Raw genomic sequence first — 14,748 nt, 5'->3', positions numbered from 1 at the left:
CCCTCTGCCCTTTCCCCACCCCCCATTGTCCTCATCCATAGGTGTACAGTTTACTTCAGTCTCTTCCCACATCCCTCTCTCCCCCTTTCCCCAAGAAATGTCAGTTCACTCACCTTCCATACCTCTGAATCTATTATATTCAACAGTTAATATTGTTCATCAGATTTTGTTTTTAATTTCCTTGGTTTTTAGATTCACTTGTTGATAGTTACGTATTTGTTGTTCATAATTTTTATCTTTATTTACTTTCTCTTCCGAAAGAACCCCCTTCAGCAATTCATATAATTCTGGTTTGGTGGTGATGAACTCCTTTAGCTTTTTTTTATTAGTGAAACTCTTTATCTGGCCTTCGATTCTGAGTGATAGCTTTGCTGGGTAGATTATCTTTGGCTGTAGGTTCTTACTATTCATCACCTTGAATATTGCCATTCCCGTTTGGCCTGCATGGTTTCTGTTGAGAAATCAGCTGACAATCGTATAGGTGCTCCTTTATAGGTAACTACCTGCTTTGCTCTTGCTGCTTTTAATATTCTCTCTTTGTCTTTTGCTCTTGGAATTTTAATCATGATTTGTCTTGCTGTGGTCCTCTTTGGATTCCTTTTGTTTGGAGTTCTCTGCACTTCCTGGACTTGTAAGTCTAATTCTTTCACCAGGTGGGGGAAGTTTTCTGTCACTATTTCTTTCAGTATGTTTTTGATATCTTGCTGTCTCTCATCTTCTGGGACCCCCATAATTCTGATGTTGGTTCACTTGAAATTGTCCCAGAGGTTTCTTACATTATCTTCAATTTTCTGGATTCTCTTGCCTTCTTGCTTCTGCGGAGGAGTGTCTTCTGGCTCTTTATGTTCCAAATCTTTGACTTGATTCTTGCGATCTTCCATTCTGTTTTTAGGACTCTGTATAATATTTTTTATTTCAGACAATGTATTCTTTATCTCTTGTTGATCCCTTATCATTTCTTGTTGATTCCTTATTAATTCTAGTTGATCCCTTTTCATATCCTCATAGGTCTTATCGATCTTTTCTAGGAAATTCTTGAAAAACCTTATAAGCGTAGGTTTGAACTCTATATCCAGTTGCTTTTTGTCTTCCATTTATTTCGTTTGTGATGGCATTTTTGCAGCTTCCCTGATGGCGTGGGGTTTCAAGATGGAGCCTACAGCTTTGGCTTCCGTCAGCCCTGCCCTATGTGGTTCCTGAGTCTCAGTAATCCCCAGGATCCTTCAGTACTCGTTGCAAGCACCTCTGAGAGAAAGGTGCCCTAGATTTTCGCCTGCAACCAAACAGTCTAGGCTCTCCCCCAATGAGCCCAGAACTGGCGTTCAGTTCATTTGGAAGTGGATTTGGAGGTGGCGTTCAGAGCAGTCCAGAGCTTTTGTCTCCTTCCTGCCAGGGCAATCCCACGGCACAGCCAACCGTCCCTTCTCTGCGTGCAATGTGCACGCCTCCGGGACCTCCTTTCGGCACTCTCCCGGGGTTCCGCCTTACAGCCCAGCTCCCTATGGATGAGCCTGGGTCCCCGGGGTCTGGCCTAGAACTGGGGTTCAGAGCAGTTGGAACTGGGGCCCAGCCCACTCGGAGCTTTTATCTCCTTCCTGCTAGGGAACGCCAGCCAGGCACTCTGCCTCCCTCCTCTCCCGCTCCGTCCATCCTCTCCGCCCGCCGCGCGTCTCTGTACCTTAGGCTTTTACAGCTCCTCTGCTCTTCCTTCTGGTTTTCTCCTTGCTTCTCATTGTAGAATTTCCAGTCAGTCGACTTTCCTGTAGTTCTGGGTAATGTCCATTTTATATTTTAGTTGTATTTTATTGAAATTGTTGTGTGCGGCTGCGACTAGGTGTTTACCTGTGCAGCCATCTTGGATTCTCCCCTGGATCTATTTTTTAAAATAAATTTTTATTGTTCATATTATTACAAATGTTCCTCTTTCCCCCTGCCCCTCCATTGCTCTCCTCCACCAGGTTCCCACCTCACCCTCTGCCCTTTCCCCACCCCCCATTGTCCTCATCCATAGGTGCACAGTTTATGTTCAGTCTCTTCCCACATCCACCACTCCCCTTTTCCCCGAGAATTGTCAGTCCACTCCCCTCCTGTATCTCTGATTCTATTATAATCAACAGTTAATATTGTTCATCAGTTTTTTTAATTTCCTTTTTGTTGTTGTTGTTTTTTTTTAATTAATAAACTTTTATATTTTTAAGAATAAATTTTAAAATCTAATAATTTTAAATCTTGTTTTTTCTGCCCTGGGAACTGAGAAGCAAACTTGTTTACATGTAAACTTGCCCTTAGGCTATCAAAAGGCATAGCCATTCAAATGTAAATGAACATATTATTTAAAGATAGCTGCTGGCTGGAATTGGATTACCTGTTCTGAGCTGGAAGGGCTTGTCCTCCCCTTTCTCCATTAAAATTAATGTGTTAGCTTTAAAACCTCTTTTTTGGCAAGACACCTTAAACTTTCAGAACTTTAAATTTTTCAGGTAATAAATCAGTTACTTAGCATTTTCTCAAATCAATAATACCTCTACATGCCCAAGGATACACTTCACACAAAAGACACTTCCAAATAGATCAACCAACCTCATCCAGACCCCACACATGGCACTCACAGATTAACACCCCAGCGCTATAATATCTCAACACATCCAGATCTAAGCCTTCATCACTTGATTCAGCAGACCCTCAAGTTCCCACAAAAGTTTCCAGCCATGTCTGAGAAGCAGCGCTGGGGCTGGGGCAGGCGAGGAGCAAGCTGTTCTGGGCCCTGCTGCTCTGGCCCTGGCCTCTGTTGCTCTGGTCCGCTCCACAACCAGCTGCTCCGGGTCTGGCCACTGTTGCTACAGGCCTGGATGCTGCTGCTCCAGGACTGGCTGCTCCCGATCTGGCTGTTCCCTGCCCGGCTGCTCCAGGCCTGGCTGCTCCTGGCCTGGCTGCTCCTGGCCTGGCCGCTCCCAGCCTGGCTGCTCCGGGTCTGGCCACTGCTGCTACGGGCCTGGCCACTGCTGCTCCGATCCCGGCTGCTCCAGGTCCAGCTGTTGCCACTCGGGCCTGGCTGCTGGTGCTCTGGGCCTGGCTGCTCCCGACCCGGCTGCTCTGGGCCCAACTGCTCCGGGCCCGACCACTCTGGGCCTGGCTGCTCCTGACCCGCCTGCTCTGGGCCCAGCTGCTCCGAGCCCAGCTGCTCCCTGGATCTATTTTTGTTCATCAGTTTATGTTTTCATTATATTCCACAAATGAGTGAGATCGTGTGATATTTAACTTTCTCTGATTGGCTTATTTCACTCACCATCCATGCTATTGCAAATGGTAAGAATTCTTTATCTTTTACATCAGCATAGTATTCCATTGTGTAGATGTACCATTGGCTTTTAATCCACTCATCTGCTGATAGGCACTTAGGCTATTTCCAAATATTAGTTATTGTAAATTGTGCTGCTATGAACATAGCGGTGCATACCATATATCCTTTATGATAGCTGTTTCTAATTTCTTAGGATATATTCATAGAAGTGGGATTAATGTGTCAAATGGGAGTTCCATTTTTAAGTTTGTGAGGAAACTCCATACTGTTTTCCACAGTGGCTGCACCAGTCTGCATTCCCACCAGCAGTGCACGAGTGTTCTTTTTTTCTCTGCATCCTCGCCAACATCTTATCATTTGTTGATTTGTTGATGATCGTCATTCTGACAGGTGTGAAATGGTACATGATTGTCATTTTGATTTGCATGTCTTGGATGATTAGTGACTTTGAGCATGCTGTCATATGTCTCCTGGCCTTCTGTATGTCCACTTTTGAAAAGGATCTATGTAGGTTTTTTGCCCATTTTCTGATTGGATTATTTATCTTCCTTTTATTAAGTTGTATGAGTTCCCTGTAAATTCTGAAGATTAAACCGTTATCAGAGATAACATTGGCAAATATTTTCTCCTATTCAGTGGGTTCTCTTGTTGTTTTGTTGATGGTTTCTTTTGCTGTGCAAAAGTTTTTTATTTTGATGTAGTCCCATTTGTTTATTTTCTCCTCAATTTCCATTGCCCTAGGAGCTGTATTGGTAAAGATATTGCTATGACATATGTCTGAAATTTTGCTGCCTATTGAATCTTTAAGATTTTTATGGTTCCCCATCTTATGTTTAAGTCCTTTATCCATTTTGAATTTATTTTTGTGTATAGTGTAAGTTGGTGGTCTAGTTTCATTTTTTTGCATGTATCTGTTCAATTTACCCAACACCATTTATTAAAGAGACTGTCTTGACTCCATCGTATGCTCTTGCCTCCTTTGTCAAATATTAATTGAACATAATTGATTTATCTTTAAGGAGAAGAAAATTAATAAAATAGGTTTTAGTAACTTATACTTAAATTGACATTTCCATGTAATTTCATTGTAGAAGAAAAACAGAAAATTGTTAATTTTAACTGCCAACATCTTTCCTGATTTTAATAGTTTTTTAAAAAGAAGAAAAGAAAATCTTAGCTGCATGCAATCTAAATTGTTGCATATCAGTCAGAAGCACAAGATAAAATCCTGTTAATATCAAGACCACATATCATTAAAGGACAAAGTGCTGTTTACATATGGAAGGTGTTTACAGAACCTTTCTATATGAATGATAAAGTTAGACTAATTAATGAGCAAATGATGGAATTTCAAAGTAAAGAAAAAGGCCAACAAAATTGATTCATTTTATTACATGAAATATATAAATACTTGTCAAAATCAAGAAAATTAAATATGTATACAACTGCCGAAACCAGTTTGGCTCAGTGGATAGAGCATCGGCCTGCATACTGAAAGGTTCCAGGTTTGATTCCAGTCAAGGGCATGTACCTTGGTTGCGGGGACATCCCCAGTAGGAGGTGTGCAGGAGGCAGCTGATTGATGTTTCTCTCTCATTCATGTTTCTAGCTCTCTATCCTTCTCCCTTCCTCTCTGTAAAAAAAAATCAATAAAATATATTTTAAAATAAATAAATAAATATGTATACAACTGACTCAACCTTTTCATTGAGTTAAATATAAAGTTAACTACAAAGATGCCAACAAAGCTTCTTGTCAAAAATTGGAAGAGAAGATCCAATTGAAAGTACTTTATTTATTTATTTATTTATTTATTTATTTATTTATTGAGAGAGAGAGAGAGAGAAAGAGAATATCATTAATTTGTTGTTCCACTTATTCATGCATTCATTGATTGATTCTTGTATGTGCCCTGACAGGATGGAACCCGCAACCTTGGTGTATGGGAAAATGCTCTAACCAATAAGCTACCTGGACAGGCAAGAAGGTGCTTCCTTGCCATAGTTATTTATAGATAGGCATTAGGTCACATGATAATGTCATCTTTAATGTTTCTAAAGAGTTTCTAAACATACCTATACTTATGCTGCCTAGAAGAGACCCTCTTCAGACCAAAAGACACACACAGACTAAAAATAAAGAGATGAAATGCAAATGAAAAAATAAGAGCTTGGGTAGCAATACACATATCAGACAAAACAAACTTTATAATAAAGGCTATAATAAGAGGCAAAGAAAGATCCAGCAATTTCACTTCAGGCTATTTATTTGAAGAAACTCAAAACATTAATTCAAAAACACACATGCATCCTTATGGTTATTGCTGCATTATTTATAAAGGCCAATATATGAAAGCTACCTACGTTCATCAATAGACAAATGGGCAAAGAAGATGTGCATATATATAATGGAATATTACTCTTCCATAAAATAGAATGAAATCTTGCCATTTGCAACAACATGGATAGGCCTATATGGTATTATACAAAAGGAAATAAGTCATATAAAGAAAGACAAATGCCATATGTACTCACTTATATGTGGAATGTAAAAAACAGAATAAAGGAATAAACAAAACAGAAACAAACTCATAGATACAAAGAATAATTTGATGGTTGCCAAATGGGAATGGGGTTGGTGTATGAGTGTGAAGGGGGAAGGGATTATGATGTACAAATTGCCAGTTATAAAAATGTCACAGGAATGTATAGTACAGCATAGAGAATAGTGTAGACGTCTGAGGCCTGTGCACAAGGGCAGGGTTTACGGGAAGCCAAAACTGTTGGCTCAGCCCTGAGACTCCACCCCATCCAAGCTGAGCACAGAGGCTTTTGTAATTTTGCAAGTCTGATCCTATACGACTGTCTCCAGTACAGAACGTATCCCAGCATAGACAAAGCTGATACTCACATCTAATTGGCCTGAATGTCAATTCCTCCCAGTGATACCAACAACAATCAAGACTTAACTACAATAAGGCTGTATCTCAAGTAACCGGGGAGGCTGACCCACCAGGCCATATAGGACACCAAACACACAAAACCATCCTACCAACTCAGGGAAGCAGCAAAAATGCTGAGACAAGGAAATAGATCTCAAACAAAAGAAATGGAGGAAAACAAAAGACTGGATATAGAGTTCAAAACCATGGTTATAAGGTTTTTCAAGAATTTCCTAGAAAGGGCCGATAAATTTAACAAGACCCTCAAGGATATGAAAAAGGACCAACTAGAAATTAAATATACACTGACTGAAATTAAATATACACTGACTGAAATAAAAAATATTATACAGAGATCCAACAGCAGACTAGAGGAACATAAGAATCAAGTCAAAGATTTGGAATACAAAGAGGCAAAGGACACTTCTCTGGAGAAGCAAGAAGAAAGGAGAATCCAGAAAGCTGAAGATAGTGTAAGGAGCCTCTGGGACAACTTCAAGCATACCAACATCAGAATTATGGGGGTGCCAGAAGAAGAGAGAGTGCAAGATACCAAAAACCTATTTGAAGAAATTATGTCAGAAAACTTCCCCCACCTGGTGAAAGAAATAGACTTACAAGTCCAGGAAGCCACAGAATCCCAAACAAAAGGAATCCAAAGAAGACCACACCAAGACATATCATAATTAAAATGCCAAGGGCAAAAGACAAAGAGAGAATCTTACAAGCAGCAAGAGAAAAACAGTTAGTTACCTATAAGAGAACACAATTATCAGTTGATTTCTCAACAGAAACTCTGCAGGCCAGATGGGAGTGGCAAGAAATATTCAAAGTGATGAATAGCGAGAACCTACAACCAAGATTACTCTACCCAGCAAAGTTATCATTCAGAATTGAAGAGCAGATAAAGAGTTTCACAGATAAGAAAAAGCTAAAGGAGTTCATCAGGACCAAAGTATTATATGAAATGCTGAAAGGTATTCTTTAAGAAGAGGAAGAAGAAGAAAAAAGTAAAGATAAAAATTACGATTAACAAACACATATATATCAACATGTGAATCTAAAAATCAAGTGAAGCTGAGGAACAGAATAAACTGGTGAATATAATAGAATCAGGGGCAAAGAAAGGGAGTGGATTGATAATTATCAGGGGGAAAAGGGTGTGGGGAGTGCAAGAAGAGACTGGATTAAAATCGCAGACCTATGGATGAAGGCAATGTGGGGGGAGGTAAGGGAAGAGGGTGGGTGGAAACTGGGTGGAAGGGAGCTATGGAGGGGGAAAGAAGAAACAATTGTAATAATCTGAGCAATAAAGATTTATTAAAATAAATAAATAAGTAAATAAATAAATAAATAAAAATAAAACAAACAACAACAAAAAACCCACTTTTGAGTATTGTTTATGGGAATGTGTCATTTTTTGCCAGACCTGTGTTAGTGTCAAAAGTCAGAAGTGAGGCCAAAGGAACAATTCTCCTGAAGGCTTCTCCTGCTGCCATGGCTGTTCATCATACGAAAACTTGCCTTGCAGCAGCTGGATCCTGTGGGCAGCTGGTAGGTATGTGTGGAGTACATTGAGTGCGGGGGGTTGGAGTGAAGAGGAGAAATCCAAGGGAGAGATCTGACAGTCTGATTGCCAGAGCTATCTTAGTCTGTGCTCTCTCACTTGAAATAGAATGGAAATAACATCTAGATCTAGATGGAACTGAATATCTGGTATCTATATATTGCTCAATTCATTCTCCGCTAGAGGTTCATATCTCTGAATGAGGATATTTGAGCAAATTCTTGTGTTTTAATTGAGATTAATAGTGTAGTATTTCATATATTTTTCATCATCCCTTTGTCTCAATTTTCTCAATCATTAAGGGCCTAAAATAATATTGTCCCACTGTCTCATTAAAGTGCCCTGAGGATTTAGAAATAAATATTCTCTATTTACTCTGCCACTTAGAATGTGACTTTTTGCCACAAATTATGTTGCCTTTCAAGGTTAGAAAGATGTGTGTGTATGTGCATGTGTGCATACCCTTTTCTTTTCCTTTGAACTCTCCAGACTTTGTTCCATTATTCTTCTTTCTGTAAATGAGAAAGAAGAAGTGAACTCTTGTCATCTTGAAAGGGTTGCTTAATGACCATCCCAGGTGAACATATTATATATAGTTTCAGCTGAGAAGCATGACTGATGTGACCATATAGGCCTATACGACTGCCTCATTTATCAAATATTAGAGAGTCATTTCACAAAATGGCTTTTCAAGTCACTTCAATAGAATCGAAGCCTGAGCAATTATAAGAAAAGCAAAGGACCCCTTGTCTTTTGTTTTTCTGATTTTTTTTTATTGAAGGGTCATCAAATCACTTGGGAGACCTGACATAATAACCTATGTGGTTTTTCCTCCAAGTTAAATTTTTCTCACACAGAACTAAAATTGATACCATTTCCCATGGCAAATAAACATAAAGAAAAGATATTTTCAAGGGGCTATTTTATAAGAGCTAATATCTGGAGCTCAGTTCTTGTGCATTGAATCACATTCCCTCATATCCAGCCTCAGGCTTCTCACAACTTTTTGGATTAATAGACTGAACAGCTGACTAAAGTTGAGATAATACAGTTTTGATAATGCATAATTCTTATATGATCCCCCTTATCATGTATAAACTGTCAACCAATTTAGTTTGGCACAATTTAAGACTTCACACACCCATTGATAAAACATAAAACTATTGTAATCTACTTCATATATGAGAGTGGAAAGATTAATGACTGATAAAATAACAAGGTAATAGTTAAGGTCTACAATATGTACTGTGGGCCTTTTTTTTTTAATCATTACATATGATGTTTGCACATTACTAACATTGTGGAGCCTTTCGTGTGCATAGCTTTAAGGAGGGAGGAAGGAATCTGTGCTATTGTGGGGATATGAAGTTGTTTTCTAACTACTCAACTATGACCCAATAAAACCAGCATCCCAGACAGGATTAGGACTGAATCCTATTTCAGCCTTCCTTCTTGAATCGCTCACCCACCAATAAAGAACTGGCATATGTGGGCTGTTCTAAAAGTCTGTCATGTCACCACTAGCTGCACATATTGAGAAGGGTCATTCTACCCAAAGATTGCTCTCTTACTCTTAATAAGGAGGGCTTAGAGTACTTCACTTTGCAACCTATTGTAAAGATAAAGAGCATTCCATTCCCACATTGTACGTTGGTTTTAAAACACAGGCGCTTGCCTTTTAAACAATTTAGATGTTTGGTTAAATTATGTTTATTATTCTAGTATGTGAAGAGTCTGGTATATAAGGATGAGCCTTAAGAATTAGGTAATTTAGAATTCCTGGGCACACCAGATATTTGCAGCAAGCCATTTTCTATGGAGCCGTTTGCTTGATGTTTAAAACATACACAACCTAGCATCTTTGGTAAAATAGAAGAATAACAGTTTCTCATTCAATTTAAATGATGATTGTTTTTAATGACAAGGAAAAAAAAAGTCAATAAGAAACTCAGTTTGAAATCAGACCTTTTTTTTTTTTTTTTTCCAATATAAGAATTTAAGTTTTCTCACTTAACTTTTGGGATTGCTCCTCCCTTTTTGGACAATTCCGTATCTCATTTCCAGTATAGATGTCTATTGCCTTCAAGACTTTCACGGGAAATTTAATCTTTGGCAACGAAAAGAAAGAATCCCACAGGGCAAGTCAGGGGAAGGAGAGAGAAGGGAGGGACTAGCCAAGTTGAAGGATTTAAATTTGAATTTAAAAAATCCTTTAGTCATGCCAAAGATGTGAAATTATCAAAGACACAAGGATCTTACACAGGGAAAACAGAGGTAAACATCTGCCTTGCAGGAAACCCATTCATTCCTTCTTCAGTGCTCAAAATTGTAATGTCAGTACTATCCTTGAAAAAGGATATTGCTCTTACTTTTTTGAAACCCAGTGTGGTTATATTTGCTCTTAGCAATGTGCTTAGATGGTTGAATACTAATTTGCACGAAATTGTTTCTGGTTTTAACTAGAATTATTTGTCTGCAATACCTACTGTTTTACAAACATATTCTCAGTGAATCTCATTTCAGATCTTCATTTCAGCATTTGTTTCCACTTATCTTCTTCTTTGACTGTTCCAGGTAAAGTTTTTATTGCAAGCAGCAGTAAGTGCCTCTGGTAAACTTACGCAAGAAAGGAATTTATTTGTCAAATTGGGGAAGCACAAAGGATTGAGGGCTATTGACCCAGTGTAACCACACTCAAGAGAGCACATAATACACTGTTAACTATCCTGTAATCCAATCCTGGCCAAGCTTTTTTCCACCTCCATATAATCTTCCTTACGTTCCCTCCTTAATTTCAAATGCCTAAAAAGACTGCAAAATCGTCATTCTCTGGATCATTAGAGATCTTGCTCCCTGGCATACATCATCAGTTTGGCTCAAATAAACTATTATAAAAATTACAGGCTTGGATGTTTCTTATATTGACAGCTCTATGGCATTTTGTTGTAGCAGCTTGAGTGGACTAAGACAATGACACACTACATGAATTAAATATATATATGGATTGATTAAGGGAAGTATGCACATTCTCTAGAAGCCACAGTGAAGTCACGGGAGATATGTGATTGACAACCTGAGTGTTCAGGGGAAACTGCCCATCTCTCACTTATCCAAAGAGGATTTCATTAAAAAGAAAATATTTCCACGTTTGCTTAAGAAAGAGAAGACAGATTGATTTGCTTGGTGGAGAAGTGTTAATTGTAGGATTTTGTATGAAGAATATTTTGGAGATTGAAATAGTGTATTTTAATGCTCTAAGGCTCTTAGAGTCTAAGCATTGAATAAATTAGTCTTTGAGTAGTAATTGAAGAGATAAAGATTTTTTAAAAAGAACCCAAGAAACTTCAATTTCAGAAAAAAATTGCGCTCAGTTTTTACAGCAGGGATTATTACAAACCAGTATCTTATTTCCCATTCTTTACTAAAAGTACTCCAATTCTTTTAGCTTGTCACAGTGCTTCTCAGCTAAAAGGCTAAATTTCCCCGTTGCCTTATATCTAGTGAAGTCATGTGATCAGGTGATGAGAAGAAAGTAGAGGAGTTATTTAGTAATTCTGAAAAGTCTCCTAAAGTGGAGGGACACTTTCTTAACTTCCCTCCTCCCCCACTCTGATACAAAGAACCTGGGTCCATGATACTTGCTGCCTTTAGACAAGCTTATCTCCAGACTTCCATGTAAGCAGGAAATAAACTGTGTAAAGTCACTGACATGGGGATTTTTTCCTCTTTTAGCTTATGTTATATTGCTTTGATAATATGTTAAATTTTATGGAGGTTATATAATAAACAGACCATATAATCTTTTTATTTTAGAAGTTTACATTGTGTTGATCTTTACGTTTGCTAAAAATTTTAAGAAGTAGCTGGGAACCAGATCACATTGGATCTTCTGGACCATTGTAAAGACATTGGATTTTATTCTACATGTAGTTTTGGTGGCAAACTTACTTACATTGTAAAAGATCAGGTTTTTGGCATCTGTCATAGTAAACTGAATAGTATTGAACAAACATGCCCAAAGAGAACAACAATAAAAAACCATGGAAAAAATGTTTAAAAAAATCATTGAAGGCATTAGGGAACCAATAAGTCAATTAAGAATTACAGATATAAGCATAACAAAGGAACTTTTCCTGTAGGGCTCTTTACCAATTCTAGAAGTAGCTGAGAAGTTGAGAGACTAAGTGGGGTTTTTGACAGGCTTGTGAAGCTGAAGAAAAAAATGGAAATCACGAAAGGGTAGTAGTAAGGGTAAGCTGAGAGTCAACTGACTTCACAGGAACTGAGTTCCAGCTTTAATGTTCTTAATCATGAAACTGAATTACTTATAGAGCAAATTTGATGCCTATAGAAGCAAATTTCTCTAAAAATGTCTGTCACCCAAAATAACCAAGTATACAAGGTGGAGAACATGAATGGAAGGCTAGATAAACGAGAGAAAATAGGAACAAACCCACCAGACTCCCTTGAGCACAGACTTAAAAATAACTGTATTTAACATGTCAAGATTATAAAAGACAAGACTGAGATTTTACAAGTGAATGGAAAAACTAAAAATAAGTAGAAACTTTATAACTGAAAAATAACACAGCTACTAAAATTTAAGTAATTAATGGAAGAGATTAAAAACAGATTAGATAAAGCTAAAAAGAGAATTAGTGAACTGGAAGACAGAGCAGAAGAACATATCTTAAATGGAGAGAAAAGAGTATGGAATAAAGCATGCAGGGAGACACCAAGATATACGTAATTAGAGTACCAACAGGAAAGAGAGAAGACATATTTGAAGAGACAATGGCTAAGAATTTTATAAAATGTATGAAAGACATCAAAACACGGATTCCTTTTTTGTTGTTGTTTATCCTGAACCCACACAGAATAAATAAAAGAATTTCACACCCATTCATCATAGTAAAACCAAACACAAAATTCTTTAAATCATTGGGAAAAAAAGGAGCAACAAATTTTAGCAACAAAAATTAGATTTATAGCTAACTTCTTCATAGACTATGAAAATCAGAAAAAAATGGAATAATTAATACATAATCTTGGAATAAAATAACCATCAATCTAGAATCATATACCAAATAAAATACTTTTCAAAAATGAAGCTGAAATAAATATCCACACAAGCATATATTGATAAAACTTATATTAGCAGATTCATAGTAAAGATAACACAAAGGATATTTTTTGGACAGAAAGAAAATGACCTTTCTCATGGAAGCCCAAAAATTCAGAACATAATAAGGAGCAATGAGAAGGTAAATATATGGATAGTTATAAATAAATATTGACTATGAAAATAATTTCTTGTGAAATTTTCAATAAATATGAAATTAAAATAGAATGATGACATATAAGTTGGGAGAAAAACAAATGGTGTTTAAAGGTTCTAAAATTTTTACATTCTCTTGTAAGAGGGTAAAAATACAAATTAACATTAGACTTTGATACATTAATATTGTAATCTCTGCGGTAAAAGAATAATAAAAGAATATATAACAAAAACTAATAAAGAAAAAAGTTAGAATGTTAATAATAAAATCAGAAGATGGCAGAAAATGAGAGGAAACAGAACAGAAGAAACAGATAGCAAATATGATGGAAGATATAAACCAAAATATATTAATAATTATATTAACTATAAGTTTGCTAAATGTTCTAATTACAATTGTCAAACTGGATAAGAAAACAAAAATCCAATTACATGTTGCTTACAAGCATAAGATACAGAAAGATTGAGAGTAAAATGGTGGAAAATGACATGCATGCAAATTATTTTAAATAATTATTCTGGCTGTCAGAGGATAATAAATCAGAACTATGGGGGGGGGGGGGGAAACAAACCCAACCCCCAAAAATGGTAACCCAGAGAGAAGTATGAGATTTTTTTCAAGTGGGAAGTAACAGAGGTCAAGAAGGTGAAATAGCTTAGATGCACTATAAGGTGCACTTAGGTCAATTAAACATCCTAGAAATACTATAAGTATAAAAGGAAAAAAAAGTATTCCTAAGAATGATAGCTGCAAGAATTCCTGTCTCTCCTACCATATTCTCCCCTTTGTTACCTATGTGCTATTTGTTATTAGGGTCAAATTAAGGATAAAAGAGTCCTGGCAATGTGGCAGAGGAGTCCTAATACACACGAAGGAGCCCCACAGGATGTAAGAAACCTATGTTAGAGGTCATCCTACTTCGCTTTACTATTCAAACTTGCTATAGGTTGCAATCATTGTAGGGGTGATTCTTGACACGCTAAAAGGTCAAATTTTAATTCAATGATATTTTTTCTGAAAGATCTGTAATTTTTCAGTTTCAGAAATATTGGCTTGCAGATCCCTGAAATAATAGAACTATTCTTTAACATTCGTTGTTCATAATCCCAGCAACATGAATGTCGATATCTATAGTGAATGCTTAGCTCTCAATTATCAGCATAAGATGGAGAACATACTAAGTTATTAATAAGATAGCTACAAGATGGAGAAAAGGTGAGGAGAAAAATAAATCGACTCATGTTTCTGGTCACATTATTAAAATATCAAGTTTGCTGGTTTATGACATCTTTATTAGCTCCTCTCTCTATATATATACGTAAAAGGCTAATATGCAAAGTGTCCCCCTGGAGTTCAATCAGGAGACCAGGAGTTCGATCATTCATTATGATGTACGCTGACCAGCATGGGGTGGCACGGAACAAAGGAAGGCCCTGGCCGGCAGCTGACAGCCTGCAGCCAGGGAAGGGAGGCCCTGACTGGCAGCTGAAAAACCCCCATCACAGGCCAGACCTAGGGGCCCTACCTGCACATGAGTTTTGTGCACAAGGCCTCTAGTTTGTTATCTAATGTAGGAGACAAAAACATGTGACACATTCATATGTGCTTTAAGCATTATTCTGTAACTGACACTACTTGCATCCTCTCATACTAAACACCA

Source organism: Pipistrellus kuhlii, unplaced genomic scaffold, assembly GCF_014108245.1.
Source record: "Pipistrellus kuhlii isolate mPipKuh1 unplaced genomic scaffold, mPipKuh1.p scaffold_m20_p_3, whole genome shotgun sequence".
In the NCBI taxonomy this organism is placed as follows: domain Eukaryota; kingdom Metazoa; phylum Chordata; class Mammalia; order Chiroptera; family Vespertilionidae; genus Pipistrellus; species Pipistrellus kuhlii.
This window is presented reverse-complemented; position numbering follows the sequence as displayed.